This window comes from Aythya ferina (assembly GCF_964211825.1).
Source record: "Aythya ferina genome assembly, chromosome: 7".
Lineage (NCBI taxonomy): Eukaryota > Metazoa > Chordata > Aves > Anseriformes > Anatidae > Aythya > Aythya ferina.
Window position 1 is genome coordinate 7025834 of NC_140302.1, and position 22911 is coordinate 7048744.

Sequence of the window (22911 nt, forward strand, 5' to 3'; positions counted from 1 at the left end):
CGTTGAATGATTTTCTTGTGTACTTCTCTTGTTATTTGTGGCAGGTTTCTCGTATGGATGACTTGCAAGAATTGCATCTACACATGCATTCATATGTTGAGGATGATGTTAGCATGAGCAAGAAGGTCAAAACTGGGCATTCAGAGACATTAATAGGATGCCCACCACAATCAATGGAAAAGTGTTTTTCTCATTCTGATTATTTGGTAGAAGCGCAAAAATCTTACCTCTTAGCATTCTGCTGAAAAGGAGGATGAGAGAATGAAACTCTCAGATGACATCCCACCAAAATTATAACAATGGGAGTAAGTGATCTGTTTTTAAAAATGTAATGTCCATAAAGTTCATGCAGGTACTCTGAATCCTCAAGCCTAAGTTATGGTGAAGTGCTGTAGTAGACCTATGATCTGGCTGGGTGCATCTGTCTTTTTCTCCGGTGTAGGGGCGATTAGCTGCCAGACTGCTTTTGCCTTCCAGTTCATATTGCTTCTCTGCATGGCATTGAAATACAGGAAGTTAATTAAAAATACAAAAATGCCTTGAAACAAAAGCACTTCTGTAATGCTGAATACAAGAAAACAGGCAGAAGAAACATAGCACGTATCTTAGAAAAGCTTCTTGGCTCATAAAGTCAGTGGGTAAAAAAAAAAAAAAAAAACAGATATGTAACCCAGTAAACCTGTTTGCCTGTTTGTAATAAGAGTATTCTTCCAGGTACTGCATTATGTATTTCTGTTTTGTCTCTTTCTCTCCACCTCCCTACTTTAACATTCAAGCAGAGCACTTTGTTCAGCTTTGCACTTGTAGACAGAAGTCACCTTCCGTGGATGAATACCTGCCTTTTGCCCCTGGAGAGGCTGCTGGTGGAAGGGGAGAAGTGGGGGAGGCTGCTCAAACTCTCACGCCTCGCAGTGTATTCCTTCAGGCAGGCAGCATGAACAGCATATTGCCTCCTGTATCTGTATTCATATCTGAATCCAAGAGCCAGTGAATCGAGGTGGGACGAGAAAAGTTCTGGTTGCTTTTAGTATTAGAGATTTATTTAATATAGCCCTAATTAATTGTGCACTATTATGACCTTGAGATCTTCAGTTGTCCTTTATGAATGCTGTTCTAAGCTGCAGAAACAAGTCCCACAAACCTACATCCCCCTGGGGGGTCCAGGACCAGTGCTCACTGCTCACTTTGCTCTTGCTCCCCTCCATCAAGATGAGTGACCCACATTTTCTAGCTGAACTCCGAACAAGCTCAAGTGTTCCCAAGATGCCACCCAGGTTATCTGAATGGGGCTCAGTGTAGAAATGTCCTGAATTGGGGCCTTTGGACGCGTTGGTAGTCTGGGGACTGCCCATGAAGCTTGGCACAAACCCTCAGGGTTTGTCCGCTGCTTCTCTTCTGTAAGGAGCCCTGATTTGTGCAATCTCCGTTCAGACAGCCCAATGTAGTTTCACTAGCATGATGCTACATCTCCCAGGGAGCAGTTGCTGTTGGTGAAGATTTTTTTTTTCAGAGGCAGGAGAGAATACACAAAACCACAGCAAGGGATTAAATGGGTTTGTTGATACCAAGGGGTGATGCTTGTGAGAGAGGATACTGAAATCAATTGAACCTGAAGTGCAGAACGCTGTTTATTTCCAGGGCCACGAGCTAGTTCTTTCTGGCTCCACTCTTTCCCCTAAGATACAGTATAAAGGCCATATCAAGCAGTGTGACACTAGACAAACCCCAAAATGTCATCGTATTCCAGTTTATCAGTAAATTAAGATTCAGATACGGTGATTTTAAATACCATTCAGTGATTGCCTAGCCCTCAAGGGGCTGAAGGGACATCAGAAAAGGGAAGAAAAAAAAAAAAAAAAAAAAGGCAAGAAGTGCTGCACTTTTGTTAGTTTTTTGAAACTTAAGAGATGCAGCACAGAAAAGTCTTTGTCACAGTATGAGGTTCTCCCGAAGGGTAGGATAACAGATAATCCCCTCATACTAAAGCTATATATTTCGGCTACAACAGCAATCAAAGTAAAGCTGTGAGAGCCTGTAAAAACCTGCCTGAAGGGCAAGCTCTCTCTGGGTGCTACAGAAGGCAGTTTCAAAGTTGATATAACAAGATCAATTCACTCTTTTTCTAAACACTGCCTGGTGGATGTTGGCTCTCTTCTGATGCTGTCAGTAATTCCGTCCTGTGCGGGGCTCTCTGAGATGTTGCCTTCTTTATTAGCCATGTTTAAAACAAAATGGATAAGAAAAAGCTCTGTGGGTGAGGTTGGTACGCATCTGGAATGCAAGAGATATTATTATTATTGTTATTTAATTATTTTTAACCACAATTGTTGAGCTAGTTGGGTGGCAGCTCAGACAGATGCATTACAGACAAAGGTGGCTGCTGACCTGCTAGAAACTGAGAGGAAAGTACAAGTGCATGAAACTTAGAAGTTGTAAAATGGCTTGTTACTGTGTACTGCCATGGTCAGACATCCAGAGCAGAAATGTCTTAAGTGCTGAATTTTCAGTCCTTGACCTGGGGCTAACAGAGAAAGCCATGTTAGAGAAAGCCCTGTGTGCTTGTGTTTCCTTGTTAGGTCTAAATGCTTTAGCATAACGCAGTTGTAGAAAGCAGACACCGAAGAACTCTGCTTTATTTTTTTCTCTTTTTATTTTCTTTCTTCTCTTTTTTTTTTTTACCCTTCTGTTTCTCGCTTGCTTTTCAGTTGCATGAGGTCACCTCCTGGCAGCCAGCGTAATGGCAGGACCATTGTTCAGCTGCTACCAAAACAGATCTCTGAAGCTTAAAACACTTTCAGGCTACTGTTTAAGATTTGCTTTTATGTAGGAACTTTCAGAGGAAAAATTACTACTTTTGTACCAAATACAGGACAAGGAAGGTACAACACCTTGCACACTTCCAAAATTTAAATAGTTGCTTGTGACTATTGCAAGCTCTGAAGTGATTTTGAATAATTACGATGATAGAGATAAATGATTAATGGCCAGTCCTATCTGAGCGTAATGTCAGGCTGCTCTTTGCACACCACATGCTTTGTGGTGCACTCTTCATTTTTTTCTCTTTTCTCCTTACTCTCCTTTGGTTCGTTTTGTCATCTTTCTCTCTCTACACAGTCAGGAAATTAAAACGTCACAACAGCACGTTCATTTGTGGGCAGTGACTTTCTTAAATTAGTAATCAGCCATTTGCTTTGGTCCTAGGGGCCTGTAATAGCGAGGTCTGTGCTTACAGCCCAAGTAGGCATCCTGGAGCAAGGTGCCAGCTTGCAGCTGAGCTGCACGAGTGGCTGTGCAGCTCCCCTGAAGTGCCCCTGCAGACACCAGGCAGTACTTCTGTTTGGAGAGCTCATTTTTCCTCAAGCATTCGTGTTTGCCGGAGTCATTTAGGGAGCTTCTTTCTGCACTGCTGAGAGTCGCCAGGGAGGTCCCCTCTCAGACTCAAGTCTGCTCTCTTTGCTTTTCCGCAGCATTAGGCACTCCTCCACTTGTGCTTCAAATGCAGGGTGAACCAGCCCAGAGCACAGCTGCCTTCCTCCCTCTTAATTAGCAATCACAAGGCCTCCTAATCACATCCACACCATTCTCCGGGAGAGGCGTCAATTCCTAATTTATCTCTGCAATGTGGGAGGCAGGGAGGTGGCTGGGGTGTGCTTGCCACCAAAAAGGGCTGACAAGTACATTTTGGGGGGTCCTGCAGGCAGGGCTGGAGGAGTTGGGAGGAAACTCAACCTGAACTGAGTGGCAGTGGCTAAGCGTGGAGCCGGCAGCTCTCTGGCACTCCACAAGGATCTTCTCCCGTGTTACAGAAGATGGATTTTTTTTTATGATTGCATCACGTGGTCGTCTTCAGCACCAGCCTTCCTGGCTGCTTATGGGACAGCTTATTTATTGCACAGGCAGAAACAAGACCTCACCGATTCCTCATTCTACAAAAAAAAAAAAAAAAAAAAAAAAAAAAAAAAAAAAAGGCAAGCAAATAGACAGAAATAAGCAGACAAAATAAGTTTAGGAGAAGGAAGAGTACTAAAAAAAAAACCAGTTCATTCACGAACATCTCAGGAATAAAAAGTGCTGTAATTGCTGAGGTAAAGAAGTTGCACAACATGTGAGATCTCCAGGTAAGGCCAGCCCCAAACATGTTTCTGTTTAGTGGTTTTCAGCCTTTCATTTTCCAGAATTCGTGTTTTTGAGTTCTCTTAGAAAATCACTGCAGTAAAGCCCTGTGGACAGACTGCAAAAGTAAATAATTAGTGAAGGGACAAATTGTACAGAGGTGGCTATGTTTAGGCATAAAACTTCCTATCTGCAAATATCTTGTGGAGGTAGAAAAATCTAAAATTAAGATTAGGACAAAGGTGTCACCTATCAAGTATTAAATATGTGAGATATAGCTGGGAAGTCATATCAGTTTAGCCATCTCAAAATCCTTTATAGCCAAACTGCTCCTTTTTCTAACTTCCGTTTTTTTGTTTTTTTTTTTTTTCTTTTTTTCCAAAAAGTGGAGCAGTTGTGCTCCATCTCTGCCAGGCTGTCAGAGGGCTGTGATGCACCAAGATACCCATCCTGCTCATGTAAAAGGAGCGGAGGCAGAAGAGATGAGCCAGCCTTTGGGGTTTCGGGTGTGAATGTTTTGACACTCTGTGGGGTAAAATATCTGTCTTAAGGTATTTTTAAATTGAGTTTAGTTCCTAGGTGGGTGTAAAATGCATTGTACTCATTTTGGAAAAAAATGAGGTGTTGAATAACATTATACAAACGTTTAATTAAATGCTTTTTTCTCATCAAGAGAAGCAGTGGAAATATAATCAGAGTTTTTCCACTACTTTAAGGAGGATAATTCAAGGGTGTAAGGAGGAATAGATAAAGCTAAAATAATGAGTGATGATTCATATTCAAGGCACCAGACGAATTAAATCACCCCTAAAGCATCTGCAGAACCAGGACCCATATAGGGATGGAGAGGTGGCAGAAGTCTAACAGGGGACACTTGGCACCTGTTTTAAACGCCTAGCTTTAAAGCACACAGCTGATATATATTTAGTAGTAAAATGACTATATATATATATATTTTTTTCTTTTAAAAGTTCTCTGTCTGCTATTCTCAGAAGCAAATGTGGGAGATCTGAGGTAAGGTAGGAACCCCTAGTGTGGTCATGGGTGGATGCAGACCTTGTTGCCTTATGTGTGTGCTGTCACTCAGGAGTGTTTGCAAGTTTGCCATGGGCTTCTAACAAGTATTAAGTGTGAGGCTGACAAATTTAATTCTTTTTCTTCATTGACTTGTGGCGTAATACCGACTAGAGTTGCAAAGGTGTGGATGGGAGCAGCTTCAGAAAGGTTTGGAAGCATCTTGGCAAGGACAGGGTTATGATGTTAAACGATGTTGGCACATGAAGAAATGACGTGAAATAATTAAACCCTGATTTAGTTGTGACAAATACTAAGCAATGCCAAACATAAAGTGGCTCTGCATAGCTAATAGGGCTAAAGAAAGGCACCTTTCTAGGGTGGCTGTGGGTGAGGAGATGCTGGGTGGATTTGGGCTCCCAGCCCCAATGTATGCAGGTTCTTCTTAGGCTACTTGCCATGAAAACAACTCCATGACTGCTTTTATCTGTGCACTAAATTACCCATAAAAGAGGGTAACAGATTAATTTAATTTGATATAGTCCCAATAGTGTATTGTTTTATTAAGCAATGCTATGGCACAATTAAGAGTTATAACTGTTTAAACACTTTATAGCCATGGAGCTATTAATCAATACTAAATTAAAATAAAATTAACAAAGTAACATAAACAAGGCCTGTAAATGTTTTAAAACGACAGCGTTAATTTATTGACTGAAGAGCTGCTTATGTAAACCATTTATAAAAATTAGTTTGACTGTAAATTAATATTTGCATAAGTTAATCCCAGAAGTGGAAATGGGATAAGAAGAGCATTTCTTATGACTTTTCAATTCTGAAATTCCTTTGATGGGAAACATAAATTTATAGCCAGGTATTCTTAGCTGAGTGGTAAAGCAAAGCCCTTGACTGCCCAGTCCTGTAGTCTTCAGGGAGAAAATCTAAAAAGTAAGACTTAATGGCATCTTGAGACCTCCTCTGTTTCTGACATTTGTTTGTCATATTTCAATACAAATCTGAGCAGCTTGTGCATTGTTAAGCTTTAATTTGGCCATGATGTATTAATGCTAGAGCCTAGATTCTGTCCTAGTTTTCAGGAATCTCAGGCTGTTTGCCGAGGACATCACCCTGCTTTTGATCATTTCTGCAAAGCTCACAATGGAGCCGATCACCAGAGCCCATGAAACTTCTCAGTTTCAGAGCCCAGTGATCCCAACCCAGCAGTTAAATGTGTTCCCCTGTGGTGGAAGCAGACAGCAGAGCACGCTGGTGGCCCCACGCCTGGCAGGACCACGGTGGGGAGAGACGTGGGCACAGGCAGCTCCTCACTGCCAGAGCTGGGCACAGATGGGTTTGCTGTCTCGTCCTCTCCCTGGGTTTCTCTCCAACTGCTCTCCCCATGAATTCAGAGCGTTTTGTTGGAAGGGGCGGGCGCCAGATTTTATGCTTTGATAAAGGAGTCGGTAGTAATTGAGCCAAAGCCTTTCCAGCTCGAGTAAGCAAAAGAATAGTAAAAGATATTGCCTGCATTTCTCCTTATGTCAAAGCATTGGGGCCCTCCTGTGTTTTGAAGGATCCATCTGTTCTGTGCAGTAAGACATCCTCTGAATGGAACAAGGGTTTTCTGGGCCCTGATGGTGCTGACGGAGGAAGGAAGCGTCCTGTGTTGTGTTAGCTAAATGCCATCTCCTGTAACGTGCAGCAAAGAACATACTCTGAAAGCACATAGCTTCCCTCATGAGGGAGATGAAGGCAAAAGAAGAGATACAGGGGATATTGGTACTTCTCTGTTGCTGGTCTGCAGTGACACTTGGTGCCGTTCCCCCAACAAGGGTACAGCCGATTTCTTCAACAACACGCTGCAGATGCATTACACCACGAGGAAGGATGGGGTAGGCTGCTGGGTGAGTGCACAATGCTTTTTGGCTGAATCCTGTTACAGTGTGGGCAGAGAGCAGAGGAGAGGAATTCCCCTCTGTCATTTGGGGGATGGATTCATCCGGGGGCATATTTGGAGAATCTGTACTCCAAACCTTGGCTGCTTTTTTTTTTGTATGCTTTAAAAAAGCATGAGAGTTATGTTTGTACTCACAGCTCATAGATGATATCTTGGGTCTTTAGAGGGAAGTGATCAGTGTATGTAATCATTACTGACTTGTAAACCAGCTCTGTAACTGGGGTAGTAAAGAACAGAAAGTGTCAGTCAGAGAATGGTCCTTAGAGCAGAGCAGGAGAAACCAGGAGAGTGGCAGAGTTTTCTGCAAGAACGGGAGATGACGAGCTGAGAGAAACCGAAGGGGAGAGGCACTTTGGATGGATTGCGTGTGCATGTACATGTACCTTAATTGTTTGTCCTTTACGTTTCTGGGAAGCATTCCGAACACCATGAAATTCTGCCCACTTTTTCTTATGTCTCCTGAGAACATTTTATGGTCTTCTCTTTTGTGATATTTCTAAACTGATTAAATCATCCCACGGCAGGGCTTTCACAGACTACGGATTGCCATGGTGAAGCAGTGTAACCTGTAGCTTGGATCATGAACCCCACTTTGGGTTTCAAAAAATCTGACAAGTTTGATGTCTGTTTTTTACTGCTTTTTCCGTAAGTGTCTGATATAATAGAAGGATGCTGGACTCAGAGGTGTCACAGTGATTAGCTTGTCCCAGGGCCAGATTTCTAACATTGCCTGGTTTTAGGGAAGTCTGTCTGGAAGTGACTTGCCTTTCTGAAGGGGGGAGAGTTGTAGGGAAAGAGGAGCTGTCTGACAGCCTCTTAAAACTTGCAGCAATTCACCGTTTTTGGAGAATGTTTCTGTAAGAAGAGCTGACTAACTGAAGTATTTCTTAAATAAGATAAAAAATATATATGTTTTTGAATATGGTACTAGCTAATGTCCATCTAGGAACATGGAAGGTCTCCTCAGGTCTGTACCTAACTGCAGCTATTGCCAGGGATGTCTTCTCATCTGGTGTTCCTTGTAGTGCTATGCCTAACAATTTCTGCAGCAAGCTGTGGGTATGATGGAACATGGCTGTTGATTGTTGAGATTATTTATATGACTTTGTAAAGTGCACTGTATTATACAATGAGACATCTGGTCAAAGAAAGCAGTGCCTGAAGAGATGAGGTGTGAGGCAGTGTAAAACGCTACAGTGGCTTATGAGGGCTACAGAACAAACACAGCTGTTTTATCGATTTCTTCAATAGAGGCAATAAACATGCAATCTCTTGCAGAAAAATTAAATCCTCCCCAAAAGTAAACCTTTTCCAAGGCACTGAAATTTTGAGTTATCTGGCTTTAGGAAAAATATTCAGAAAGGCTTTTTAAAAGTTACTGGGAGGGGGGTGTTTATTAATAATATATTATCCACATGTACTTCAGATGCAGTTGAGCTGTGTATTGAGTTTGTGTTGCACAGAGTACAGGAAACTGAAAAAAAAAAAATTAAAACTGGGATTATAGTTTTGGAATTTTATTGCTGCTCCTGTGTTCAGTCAACCAGGTTTCACCAGCTATGTGAAACCAACATTTACATGCATTAAAACGAGGCTGACATAAATATAGATGAAATTTTAGATAGGAACCAAGAAGTAATGGTAAAACAAATCACTTTGACTCGAGTTTACTTTCCAATGCCAAAAGAAACATGACTCATCTGATTTTCCAGAAAAGGATTGCAGTAAATCAAGTTTTCATTCCTCGAACTTAACAAAGTTATAATAAAAATGCCAGAGTAATATTCATTGCATATTATTAATAGATGATGGAGACTTTTAGATGATGGTGGTTTTCTAAGAGTTTTTTTTAGGAACAACACCTGTAAGTTTTCTTACTAACAGGTGAGGATATCTACTTACAAATAGAATAGGTAAGTTTTAGTTGTTGTAAAGAATATTGCTTTATTAGTATTTTTCATGATAAAAACTTCCATTTACACATATTCTGTAGGCAGAATCAAGCATTTTTCCTACAGGAGAGGAGAAAAATATTTGCAAAGCAAATCAGCTCCCTGCACCCCAAAGCTACTTAGTGATATTGGTTCTTGGATTTTCCTTGTGAGCAGGGAGAAAAAAGTGGTTAGCCTCTGCAGAGAGCAGGTTTTGTGAGTATTTAAAGACATGTTAAATATTCCTCAATTTTTTGACATACTGAATATATCCTAGCTGCACAGAAATTCGATACTGGACGTTGAGAGAAGTGTGGAGATGGAGGTTGCTTAGATGTTACGTGTGAAATCATGTATTGTAACGGTCACTGCAGGCAACGTTTTCCTACTTAAAGGTGGTAACTTTCAAAGATGTCTGAGAGGTGTAGGATTCTCACCTCACACAGATGTGAACTCACATTCCTTAGCCAGTTTTGATAACGCTGCTCTTCGTACTGATTTTTTAAGATACCTTTTAAAAGTACTTCTGAGTCATTTATTTTAGTGAAAGGGAAGAGGTGAGGAGAGCTGCAGGTGAAGGCAACGTGGTGGGCTGGGGGCCTAGTTGGCAGGGAGCATTGTGAGATGCTGGTGGTGAGGGCTCTGCTGTCCCACCAGTTCCTCCAGCAGGTGAGTGTGTGAAGGGCATCTGGGGCCAGGAGCTTTGGAGGAGGTCAGAGGGGCCCAGGTGGAGGTGAGCAGCATTTCCCTCACTTTGCAGTATGATATGTGACACGGATTTGTTTTGTGTTCTGTTATATAGCAGTGGAGCCTGGCACAGCTCAGCCAGGTGCCTCGCAGCAGCATCAGGAGGGAAGGGATGAAGAGTGCCATACCGACCAGAAGGTGGGGTGGAAATCATCACCTTGCCATCTCTGAGTACCTTGCTGTGAGGCAGCCTGGCCTGGCCTATGAGCTCTAGGGTTGCAGTCCTGCTGTGGACGTCCTCCTCAGGGAGTAGGGACCAGGAAGCCCAACAAAACTGGGAAAGAGACAATTTGGCCACTGTACCGCTTTGTCAGCTTTTTCTACCCTGTGCCAGGTCCCTTTTCTCAGGCTGTTAGCGCTGCGGTGCTCAGGGATCCTGCATTTTAGCCCTTGGCACCTGCGTCTGTCTCCTGCTCTCTGGGCTTGGTCCTCCTCGGGCACCTACTTGCCCAGTCCCAGTTCCTGCTCTTGGTTTCCTGATCTGCCCACATGGCTCCTTGTTTGGAATATTGACCTTACAGCAAAGAATTTTTCATTCTCTGAATTTTAAGGTCAGTTATGCTCCACCTCAGTTTGGTGTGCCCTTGGGTTTATCCCTGTTGCTGCTGCCTCTGCTCGGGTACCTGCTTCCCATCCCCAAATGTGGTTGCACCTTATTCCTGCCCGTGGCTACCACTGTCTGCAGTTGGCTGTGTTCAGTAAAACAAAGTTGGGAAAAATACTGCCAGTCTTCAGCAGGCTGTACCTAAGCAGTGCCTAGATCTGGCAATTAAAACTGAACGAACACAGACATGCACAGAGGTAGTGAGTCCTTCAGCATGAAGGAAAATAGAACCAGCTTCACTGGATCAAAGACCCAAGTCCTGAACGTTGAAAGCTCGCAACACCAACTTGCCAGAAGAGTCAGCAGATGTCTATTGAAAAAGGTCAGGAACCTATTTCAGGAAGCCTGAGAAATGAATCTCTTATATACTAGAGGCATTTGTACTTACCCATCAATTTCATCAGTCTTCATAAAACGAAAAATTGCAAGCATCTGGGCAGAGCTGCAGTTTGAACCTGTCCTTTTGGGCTTTGACATTACTCGTGGGTGTTCTCAAGAGCAGAGTTGCCTGTACCTTACCTCTTCTCAAACTTGTCCTTTTCTTCTCCTACAGGTGAAATATTTTATTGTGTTACTAAGAAAGAAGTGGAAAGCTTTTCTCAAAAAAAAAAAAACACAACACTAGGATGTTTGAAATTTACTGAAAAATTGTTTCAGATTTAATGACAAGATTTGTTTTTCAGGCAGTTATCAATGGTAGAAATTAAGCAAGTCTTGAATTACAGCCTGGAAAATGTATTTAGTCAGCAAAATATTTTGAAATGATTACACAAACATGCAATTTGTGCTTCCTCTAATTTAATAGCAATGTATACATCTGCTGGCAAGGATGGCAAGGGAAGATGGCAGCAGGATTTCAGAACGCCTTTCACTGCTTCCTGCATCACTGCAAGGCCAGGGAAGAAATAAGAGGCCAAATGTCTGTCCAGTCCTTGCTAGGACATTGGTGTGGGGGCTGAATGGCTGCATGCTGCATAACTGCGTCAGCCCTGCTAGCTGAGGGATCCCCAGGTCTTGTCTCCAGGGATGAAGCATCGCTCTTTTTCGTGTTAAAATTCAAAACAACCACAGTCTGAACAGCTTATGTTTCTGGAAGATAATACGCAGAGCTAAAAGGCCTTGATGAGCGTGAGGAACAGCGTTGCGCAGCACGCGAACAGCGCCGGGCATGATACATCTTCATTACACAGATGTAAAATGACAATCGTTGATCTTAAAATCTGATGGCCACAGGCATTAGGTTGTTGGTAAAGGAAGTGGTGAGCCTCGTTCCCATGGTGATGCAATTTGTGGTGTTCCTATGCACGAAGGAAGGCTGGGCATTCTCTGGGCAAACTAACCGCAGCCTTAATGCTGTAGGGTTTTGGGGGTGAAATATGTAATTATTTTGGTGGAATTAATGCTAACCATCCAGAGCCATCCGGGATTTCATACTGAGCAGTGCACAGGCTCTATGAGCAGCTGCCCTCCCACCCCCAGTTTTGTACCAAGGAGGAAATATGTGTTGTTTAGGAGTAGTTTGAATAATATGTTTACCTGCTGGAAGCAGTATTTATATATATTTAAGTAGAACTGTTTGATTGCTTCAGAAATATAAGCAGATTTTTGATGTAATCAGCTGCAGTTGCTTATTGCTTGGGTTTGTTCTACTTTTTTTTTTTCCTTTTTTTTTTATTTTTTCTTCTTTTTGTGTATACATTTTATATATTAGAAGGAGAGAATGGATTTGGTCTGTCTGACCTATTCTGGGAAAAATTTACATACTACTACACTCGCACACAGTGCCCTCTTAGTGAAGTTTACCCATTTTTATTTAAAAATGTTTTTGAAGGCTAATAAAATGCCAATTTGTTTGCTGTTACGTGACATTTTGTTTGGAGTCAGTACAATATCCACGAGCGTCCACAAACTTCCATCAATCTTAAGAAGCCTTGAGTTATTTTACAAATCCTTACTACCCAACCTACTGTGCATTTGTTCCACTTCAGAACAAAACAACAGTTTCAGTTAATGCAAAGCAAACTGACTGCACCTAAATTTGCCTCTTTTCTGCTGTAAGAGCATGGCAAACTGGCAAACTCAAATGTAATGAATAGCTTCTGTGCTGACAATTAACAGCCTGAGAATAAGTTTTGTTGTTTTATGCTTGAGTCATAGCTCTTTGAATATTCCAGCCAATTGAGTCCTATTACATAGATAACTAACGAATGCTTAAATGAGAGAGAAAACAGCAACCTGCAAAATGGCTTTGCTTCACATGAAATTGCCTGAAGATAATGCTGACAGATGCTCTCTTAGTGAAGATCTGGATTTTCCTGAGAAAGGTGAAATGATCCCAGCAACTATACAATTCAGTTTCAAAGCTAACCACTAAGAGTTTGAAACATCCAGCCAAAGTGAAGGTCCTGTTCAGATGCCTTGACTCAACTTCGTCCCTGTGATTTTCGTGGAGTGGATCAAGTGGAGCTTGGCCCACCTGTAGAAGACAGTTGTGCCACTTGTGCTGTGACTCCTTAATTCTGGAGCTGTCTGAAAGAGGCTTGGTTTAGGTGCACTCCGCATGCCCGGTCTGCAAAGGGGACCACGTGCAATTCTGTAGCTTCAGATTTCAATTTTGGGCTTTACGTCAGGAAACGTTCAGGGCTGAATTATGTTAAGTATGGGGAACTTGCCATCAAATTTTCTGAACGACTCAGTAAACTCTCCAAACAGCTCTGTTCACGTACCACCATGGTGACAGGTAGGCAGTAAGCAGGCACACTTCGGAAAGTTTGGCACCAGAGGCTACCAGGGGGAGGCCTGAGAGATTCCTCCAGAGGGAAAAACAGGTGCCCTACAGGTTTTATTGCTAAATGTTTTAGGTTGGGGAATGACAGGGAACATATATGAGTAGAAAGAAATTACAGATAAATGCCTGATAGATATATTTTATGGTAGATACTATAAAAGAAAGTTATTGTGAATTTTTCCTTGGTTTCTTCTTGGCAGCCTTCATGGAAATATGTAAACTACTTCAGTGAAAACCTCAGGCATTGTTTTCTTGTTATTTTTCTTATTCGAAGCTGCCTTTATCAGGAATAAAATAGCAGATATCAAAAACTGTATTCTGCTCTTCTCTGTATCTTTTGTAGGCTTAAACCCATTTTAGTAAAGAAAAAATGTGTGATACTAGATGTTGTTATTAATCGTCATTTAAATAATGAGCATGATTAATTCTGTATTTTCTGTTTTCCAGGAAATCAACATATGATCTCAACAGCAACAGCTGAGAAGTGCAATTAAGGTACCATAATTTTGCTTTTAATATGGGCGTGCTTTTGGTAAAAGCGTTTTCCAAAATACACTCTCCAGTAATCTATTTAATTACCTGCATTTCCTGGAAGCTCGGTCCGCCTCTGGAAAGGTTGTTGCTTTTATTTCCCACTTTTTCTACTGCTATTTCCTGAAAACTACTTTTTTTTTTTTTTTTTTTTTTAAACTTACATTTCTTAACTTCTAGGTGGTTTTATGTTTGTTTGTTTGTTTTTTAAGTTTAGTAGGAATATGTTGAAATATCTGTATAGAGTCGTATGATGGGAATAATGTTTCTGTAATGTACTTGTGTCTGTAAACCATGTCCTTCAAAGATTAACTTAGAAAATGTTGTGGGGAAGTGATTGAAAATCTATCCATAGGAAGCTCTTGGAATGGTGTCTGCTGTACTCTCCATGTCACCAAGAATTAAAGTGTTGATTTGAATCACAAGATGGGAATCAGCTCAGCAGCTCTGTTGTACCACAGGGAAAAGGTGGTTCTTTTTGTTGGAAATACGTACAATGACCTGAGTTCCCTCTCCTCAAGTCGTGTTTTCACTTGTAAATTTTTTTCTGGGATTTCAGACAAAGAGCAGCAAGGTAAGAGAAGGTGGAGTTACTTCAGATTCCTTTTTCCTTGACATGTTGCAGTGAACTCTGCTGGTGATGTAAACTTCAGTGGAAAAAAAATATTATTTGCTATGGAAAACACAAATGAAGTATGAACTGCTATCAAATTAAAAACCTAATGAGCAATGTTAAGCAGTTGTTCTAAAAATGACATCAACTAATTCTTCCCAGTGCATTTCTCTTGTCAGTACTTCTGTTCCACTTCTAAATGCTCTGCTATTGGTATAACACTGCCCTTGAAGGAGTAAAATGTAAAACCACACTGGAATACCAAATGACCAGTTGAGTTGTTTCTTCCTACCAAGAGGAGAGTTGTTTTTGCTGGGTCTGTGTGGTTTATGTACGGATGGGTAAGGGATAGGAAAACTGTCATTTTTACTAGTTACCTCTGTTGTAGGAACTGAATGAATTACTTTTCAGATTTTACCTCTGGCCACAGGAGTCCAGTAGTAAAAACTCTTAATGTATGTTGCAATATGGGGATAATGCCTTTGACTGGTGCATACTAACGTATGTGCCAAAAGAGTTAAAAATAAAAATCCCCCAAGTACATGCAAATTAGGTTATTGCAACATTGTGTAATGCCTTAGGACAAGTTTTGAATGCAGAGTAATCAAGAATATCATCAAAGTGAAAAGTGGGATAAAATACAAAATTGTGATCAGAAGGAGAATTTGTCAGGCTAACTTCATGCTTCTTTTTGCTGAGGAGGTGAACGTCTCAGACTACAGTAATGCAGTGAGCTTAAGCTGCCTAGATATCAAGGAAGCATTCATTCAGTACAGTTCTCAAAGGAAATGATTATTTAAAGTGGAGATGGTGCAGATTAATACAGGAATTATAAGAAGCTGGCTCAGGCAGATAAGAAACTGGGTAAAGAGGGGACTAGGGTGGGATGTGCTGGGAGGTGAGTTACAGGTTGCAAGAGACTTCTTAGAAGTATTACTGAAGGATAAGGCCTTGTGACCAGCTCTATGCAGTATTTCCTTTAGTAACCTTGGCACAACATTTTGATATGATTTTTTCATACTCTTGTGATATTGTGGAGGACACAAATATTGTGTGGGAACCTTCTGTGGACTCTGTGGATTAGTGTAACAAAGACAGGAAAATCTAATACTAATAAGCACACTGCCATTCTTTTAGGGACTAGTAACAGATGATTTTTTTGCTACAAACGAGGGATTCAGCATATGTAAACTCACCTTTTTTGGTTGTTTTTACAAAAGCAACAGCTGAACCTTTAATAATCTAAAAAGTTTTCTTTAACATCAGCTCACCAGCGAGTCCCAATTTATTCTAAATAATTTAGATCCTAGGTACTTGCATTCTCTACATTCCAGTAAGAGAAGTTCTTGGATTTTAAACTTCAGGTTCCGAGGATCTGCCCAATAAAAGTGTGTGGTTTTGGCTGTGGGAGGGAGCAGTGCAGTGGAAAACATTACAGGAGAAGAGTTGAGTAACCCTGAAACCACTGAGAAAAAGGAGAAAAGAGCCTTTTGGAGAATCCCATCCCAATTAGCAGCCCCAGATTTGTGGCAAACTGGAGTCGTGCTGGTAAAAGGGAGCAAATGAACCCAACGCTGGGCCCTACCTAGGGAAATAGGGCTCAGCTCTGCTCTGTGACCAACCTGTGATTAAAGCCAAAAGGATGAGAAAGCTCTACTTTATTATCATATGCTTAGGAGCTGCGCTTCCGTCAGATAAAAGGAAAGCTGTTCAGATGAACGAAAAATCGGTCTGAAGATAGGAAACAGAAGGTAGGACTAAATGATCAGTTTTCTGAGTGAGAGATGACACTAGTGGGGTCTCGGAAGAATCTGTGCTGAAACCTGTGATACTCCACTGATAAACGAACTGGAAAAGATAACAGTGTGCTGATGATGCTTTTATTCAGAGCAGTAAAGATGACTGCTGACTGTGAAAAAACTGCAGGAGGATTCTGCAAAACTTAGTGGCTGGGCAAGGCACTGGCAGGTGAAATTCAGCGTAGATGGGTGTGAAGTGAGGGAGACAAAAATCCCACACACGAGCTGATGAGTGCTGAGTGACCAGTGCCATCCACTGACCCGGGAAAATCTGGGGCACGGGAAAGTTAATATTTTTCATAGAAGAAAGGGTTCTTCTATGAAAAATATTAACTTTAGTTAATATTAATAGAAGTTAGAATAGAATAGTTAATAGAAGAACCCTTTCTTCTATGAAAAATATTAACTTTAGTTTCAATAGCGGTTATAAAAGCAGATACCAAAATATACTGAAAATAGCAGGTGGCTACCCTGTAAGCATGTGTTTCTTTTGCTGCTTGAGTGGTATGCAGCTCTGTTCCTCCATCTCAAAAAGGTACAGCAAGGAAAGTTTGGAGGATGGGAAGGATGGCATGCAGGATTAATTAGAGTAGTGTGTTCCTTGGGATGGAAAAGCACCGAAGGCCTGGGAACTCCCTGGGGGCGTGTGTAGGAACAACAGCAGAACTTCTGGAAGTGACTGCAGGCTGCGCTTGGCCAGCAGGACCAGGAAAGTGCCTGCACACTTCTACAGGGCTCGTTTACACATGGCCTAGGCTTTAGGTTTCTTGTCATTAGAAGGTGATACGTTTCCACCTGGGGAATTGTACAGGAGGATGAGTACCAGCGTGGTGTGCCTCCATCCCTCCCTGTTAGAGGACTGAGTGGCGCTAAGTGCTTTTGTAACAAAGCAAAGATCTGTTTGCTTTTTAAATACATACTCAGGGTTGAAGTATAAGTGAGGGAATCGAATGCAATACCGATGCAAAATCAAGTGGATTTCATAAGTATGTCTTGAATATGTTTTGACTGGAAATTAGAAGGCATGTAACCAAGGAGATGAGGGGCTTTCCAAACACAGCTAGGACATGAAAACAGTATCTGTTTATGTTGGACCAGTCCCATGGGCTATTGTGGATGTTTTTGTGTAATGCATCCTCTGAGTGCTAGCACATCACTTTTACCCTCTGCCACTTCCCACGTCCTACACTGTAATGTTTGAGGCTTTTGAGCTCATCCCCTTAAGGAGTTCATCATTTGGTAAGTGTGTGTGTTTTTGAAGAACGTTACTTTATGGTGCGCAGTGAATGGAGAGGGCAGACTCTGATCTCCTGCAGGACATTTTGCTCTTAACATTTATTATATGTTTGCCTGCAGTTATTGGGGATTGGTGACCCAGGTGGTCCTTTCAGGCCTCTGTTCTAGTGCACACACTGAATTCATTAGCTGGATTCAAAGCCTACACACTTAGCATTTATCTGAAAGTAGTTGAAAAGCTGTCTTCCCTCAGAGAATAAATCTCTTGCATCTGCACTTGCACTCTTGCCAACTCAGGAAACACACAACTGGCTTTGGAGCACACAGGCACATGCTATGTGAGACGGAGGTGCAGGAGCTGAATTGTAATGCAGCAGTAAAGCTGGGGCTACCTCAGCAAGGACAGCAGAAACAATTATATATGCAGGTCTCTGCGTAACTCCTTGCATAGGCATACAATTACTGTGACTCTTCAGAGCTACTGTTAAAACACAGAAATTAAAATACATGGAATGTAAGATCTGCTTGGACGGTCCCTGCACTTTCTTTTGTTTCTTATAACTATCAATAATTACAAAAATATACTATAGTAATAGAAAGGGTATAATAAAAATATTCAAAGTTGGGCAAAAAATCTTCCGGCTTGTACTTGTAGAAACCCAAGGGAGGGATCTGGAGTGAGAATGTCAGTTGTAAAAATGAAAAGGCAAATTAAAAGAAGGTTAGGAATGTGACGTGCACTAGTCATCTGAACTAGCACATTTTCATAGAGTTTTTTCTTAAGAGTTTTAGAACAGTAGAAAACATTGCCCTGTCCTGTGGCTTGTCACTGCAAATACAGTGTTAACACCTTTGTCAGGGCTGAAAAAGTCATGAGGATGTGAAAATAGTGAAGAACGAAAGAAAGTTGTAATATAAGTTGATTCAGGGGATTTTGAATACCGACCAGAAACTATACACACATAGTGAGATGAAAAGCTGTTGGAAATGGAAGTACCACAAAAACGCTGTCACTGTTAGTTTGCGTATCATATTAGGACCCTAAAGGACAGATAGTCTGGGAGAGCAGATATCCATTAGAAACGGATGAAAGAGAAGACCTTGAACCACAGCCAGACCCTACAGATGGAAACTTGAAATAAATAAATAAATATCAACTTTAAAGTAACCACAGTAAATAATGCAGAGGATGCATAATATGTCCTCTGTTGCTCAAAGCAGCAAGCAAGCATGCTGCTCCTGCATTCAGAGCAAGCTAACTGGTGGAGTAGCTTTGCAGTGAGGTTTGCTGAAAGGGAATTACAACCAGCCAACCTCCTGGGAGTTTGCAAAAGTAATGTCAGGGCTCCTGGAAATAGCACAGACTGCCATTTGCACAATTCTTTTGTTGAAGAGTGCTTTATGCCTCTCATTTTCCATAACAAGAACTAACTTTGGGATGCTTCATCCTAGATGAATCCTTTAACCTATTTTGAAGATAAATATAGGAAAAAGGAGAGGGAGGAGATCTGGAAGAACACCTGCATGCATGAGCAAAACAGTAAAAGGTGGGTTAAAGCAGAGGAAGTCATCCCAGAATGGCCTCAGTGATGGGGTGGCACTAGCTTTAAGCTTTTGGCAGAATCACCCTGACGATGCACGCTTTCTGTATGGTGGGCACGTAGAGCAGCAGGCTGCTTCCAGCCAAGGAGGTCATTCCCCACCCCAGGGAGGTTTCCCTGGCTGAGACACACGAAGAAAGGCAGAGGCTCTCCTTCAGGAGTGGCCCCGCATCAGGCGGCTGGTGGCAGCAGCAGAGAACAGGGCGAACGCTCTGCCAAGAGAAGTCACACATCAAAATAGTTTTGGAGGGTTGTTCTTTTTAAGAAACAAACAGCAAAACTCGGGAGAATATTAATGTCAAAGCAGCAACTGATAGAGTTTTCCCTTAGCAAGAAAACACACGCTAGCAGCTAGAGTTGATTTAATTGTGCTCATTATGAAATAGAAAACTGTAAACTCATTAGCAGAAGCTTAGTGTGTCAAAATTGCCTGCTGTTCTGCTCTATGAAGAGAAATAATTTAGTATTTGGACAGCAAAGACCAAAAGCCTTGTGTGAGGACAGAAAAAAAGAAAAAAAAAAAAAGTATTTTCCGCATCAAAAATGATGTCGCAGCTTTTGAATACGAATGAGATTTCCCATTTTTTTGTCTGGTATTTTTCCACAAAAAGGTGTTTTTCAAACAGTTTTCATAGCAAAATGGTAGAATAATTCAGGAGCAGAAAAATAGTCTCCAATCACGTTATCTTCAAATCTGTCAGTCTTAGGCTGGGACATGCCTGTGGTCCACATTAGCTATAAATCTAGTCCTGTAGGTAGGCATAGAAGTGACTTCTGTAGTAGCACTATGGTGTTTCTGTACTCTTCTCCATTCCCTTAATGCTTTCTGTGCTTTCTGCATCCTTGCTGTGCAGTTAGGCAGTACCAAGGAGGTACCTGTATGTTAATTTTCAGCTCTCATATGCGAAGCACTGAAATTAGAGAAACTGACCTAGAAGTCCTTGTTATTAAATAAAAGTTTACTTATAAACACTCTGAAGTTTTTGATGTGCAAGTGAAGTTGCTGGCAGAAGCATGCCATAAACCAAAGAAGTGATATTAACCAAGAGAAAGGGAGCAGATTTTGTGTTTCCAGATGCTAAAAAACAGTGTGAAATGAAGAAATTATTTAAAACCTGCTGCTCATTTATTTGTGAAACGTGGTGTCTGGTGAATTTGTCTGATGTTTTTAAAGAAGGTTTTCATCGGACTCTGAAAAGAATAGCAGTATGTAATTGAACTAAGCCGATTTAAAGAAAAGGATATGCCTCCTTCTTCTCTGACAGGCAGCATGACTTGTCTGGGAAGTGGTTCTAGCACCCTGTGGTGCTCCCAAATGCACTCATGTCCTCTTTTTAGATAGCAAGGGGTAAATTAAGAGTACCAGGTAACTTTCTAGGGTTTGTCTGGTTTTGTTTTTTAACACAATGCCTGTCACCATGAGATTTCACTGTTCCTAATGGCAAATTTGCCATCTGTAAGCTTGCTTGTACGAGCACAGCAGGGGATCAAGACCTAACTTGGTGCTGTCCATCTGTTTCTCCTGCTAACCATGGGGCTTGACTTCTCCAGCCTCAAATTAAACCTATTTCCACAGTGATCTCCTACATTTTCTCCTCTAAACCAATGCCATAAGGAACAAAACATCAGTGCATTGTTGATCAAGTCGCAGCACCAGCAAAGTTCATTAGATTTCTCTTCCTAAGCAGTTTGTATTCTTACAAGTGATAGTAGGAGTTTGCTGCTAGGCCACATATCTTACTTGAGCATTTCCCATTCATGTACACTGATCGTTATGCTGCAAGCACATGCTTTTGCACATAAATAGGATCGTTATCTGGAGGTAATCCAGTTTACGGATATTCTCAGTTAAGCAACTGCAGGTCTGATCTGAATAGTCCGACTGGAAGCCCCGTGTTTTCACTAGCATTTCGTCAGTATTGCTCAGATTATCTTCAGATCCTGAACTAATGTAAGGCCCCTCTAATAACTCAGATTGTTCCTCCTGCTTTTGCTCTGTAGTTTTATGGAAGCCCCAGCTCCCATGGTTTACTTTGCTGTAATGACATCTATTTATACAGCATGCCTTGGGGGAGTAGTTATTGGGGTGTTGTGGTTTAACTGGGTCAGCAGCTAAACACTACACAGCCAGTCACTCACCCTCCCGCCTCCCTCTCTGCAATGGGGGAGAGAAACGAGAGACAGTTTATTAAGACAGGAAAATAATAATAAAAATAATAATAATGATGATGATAATAGTACTACTAATAATAATGTGTACAAACAAGTGATACACAATGCAGTTGCTCACCACCCGCTGACTGATGCCCAGCCTGCTAAACCCCGAGCAGTCCACCCTCCCACCCCGGCTAGCCACCCCTACATATTGTTCAGCATGACCCCAGATGACATGGAATACCCCTATGATATGGAAAGTATGTTTTTCTGGGTATTGTAAATCAGTAGAAGTCAGCCTTAGTGGATTTTGCAGGTTTGGCTTCACAAAAGAGAGCTGGCAGCCAGATCAGGGCTTGCTGCCTGAGACACTGCCTTCATGAAGAAATGGGCACTACTCTTTGAGTATGATGCTGTTGTATTATTGAGTCTATTATCTGTATATATTTCTGTCCACGCTTCAACAAGATTGATTACTTTGATTTAATATAATTTAGTCTGAGGCCCTGGCATTTCTTGGTTTAATTCTCCGATGATTATTTCCATGGATAGTAGGAAGGACCTGCTGAATTTAAGAGTAAAATATTTCTATAATAAGAATAAATAACAGAAACACTGACCTTTCAGTCCCAAGGAAAGTGTCTGCTGAAGAACTTTACAGCTGCTTGCCTCAGGGCAGACTGGCATTTGCAAGGTTGATAAGTTGGGAATTTGGATGTAAGTAAACACAGAAGGAAAAACAGTCTCAACGGTTATGATAAGCAGAGTCCACTTTTTCACTAACTGATAGGTAACATATAACCATCAGTTACACGTATCGCCATCAGTGCATAGTTTAAATGATGGCTGCTCTTACGTATCAGTATAGAGGTGAGGTGCGAAGACAGTGAAAGTAATGAAAGATCTGATACATTTGATGAAGAGAAAAATGCCAATCGGTGAGTTTGCCAATTATGCTTTAAAGCATCTTTGCAACCAGCTGTCTGTGTTGATAAGTCAGTATCATATCTAGGGATTAGAAGCAGGCCTTTGAATATGAATCATCATGAATTCTAATCAAGATGTGCTAGCATATGATAGAGATTTTTTTTTCTTTATTAGCATTGCCCTTTGAAGAACCCGCATCTTTTCATATGCTTTTCTGATAACCCGAAGGGTCAGCAGTTCCCTCCAACCAGCCCTAGCAGCAGGCAAACCGCCTGCACTCCTCGTTCTTTACTTTAGCCTAGGCTTCTTCCAGATCTTCGACAAATGCTTGGAAATTTATTATTGGCATAGTCAGAATCACTGGTGCACACCAACCCTGGTGTGTTTTAACCCAAGGGTATGGCTGCTGGGGGTCTGGAGAAGTTTGCAAGGAGGTCTGTGTCCTTTTTTGCATGCAGGCACAGCAGAAACCTAGAGGGCAGTTACAAAGTCTTGTACGACATGGAGCAAGGAAGAGGAGCACAAGACCGTGACCTTCCCGATGCTGCTGGTTCCCTGAGGTTAGGATGGATCCATCATTTTGGTTGAGAAGTTCAGCAATGCTAGTGTACGTAGGCTTTGCTACTGTAAATGTAAGTGCTTCAGAGTGACACTTCAAACTTTGCAGTTGCTGAAGAGCACACAAATGCTTGAACGACAAGTCTGCCTGGATTCAGCTCACAAGGTTCATGTGCTGTGGCAGCGTGGCCCCTCTGAGCAATCTCCTACCCTCTTGTTCTCCATCTTTCCATTAGCAGATTTCCTTTTTGGAGATCTGGACACACTGTTACGCCCACTGTTGCTTTTCTGGGCAGATTAAACTGTTTATTTAGAGGCTTCCCAGCTTATCCTATGCT

At 41.6% G+C, this 22911-nt stretch overlaps 1 protein-coding gene across 13 annotated transcripts in view; it reads left to right on the top strand.

Annotated features, from left to right (window-relative positions):
- PCDH15 (protocadherin related 15) overlaps positions 1 to 22911 on the top strand; it is an 883259-nt gene that overhangs the window by 389339 nt on the left and 471009 nt on the right. For all 13 annotated transcript variants that reach the window (XM_084525148.1, XM_084525147.1, XM_084525146.1 and 10 more), the window contains one exon: positions 13602 to 13649. The gene's annotated coding sequence lies outside the window, so the exon portion shown is untranslated. The remainder of the gene's footprint in view (positions 1 to 13601; positions 13650 to 22911) is intronic.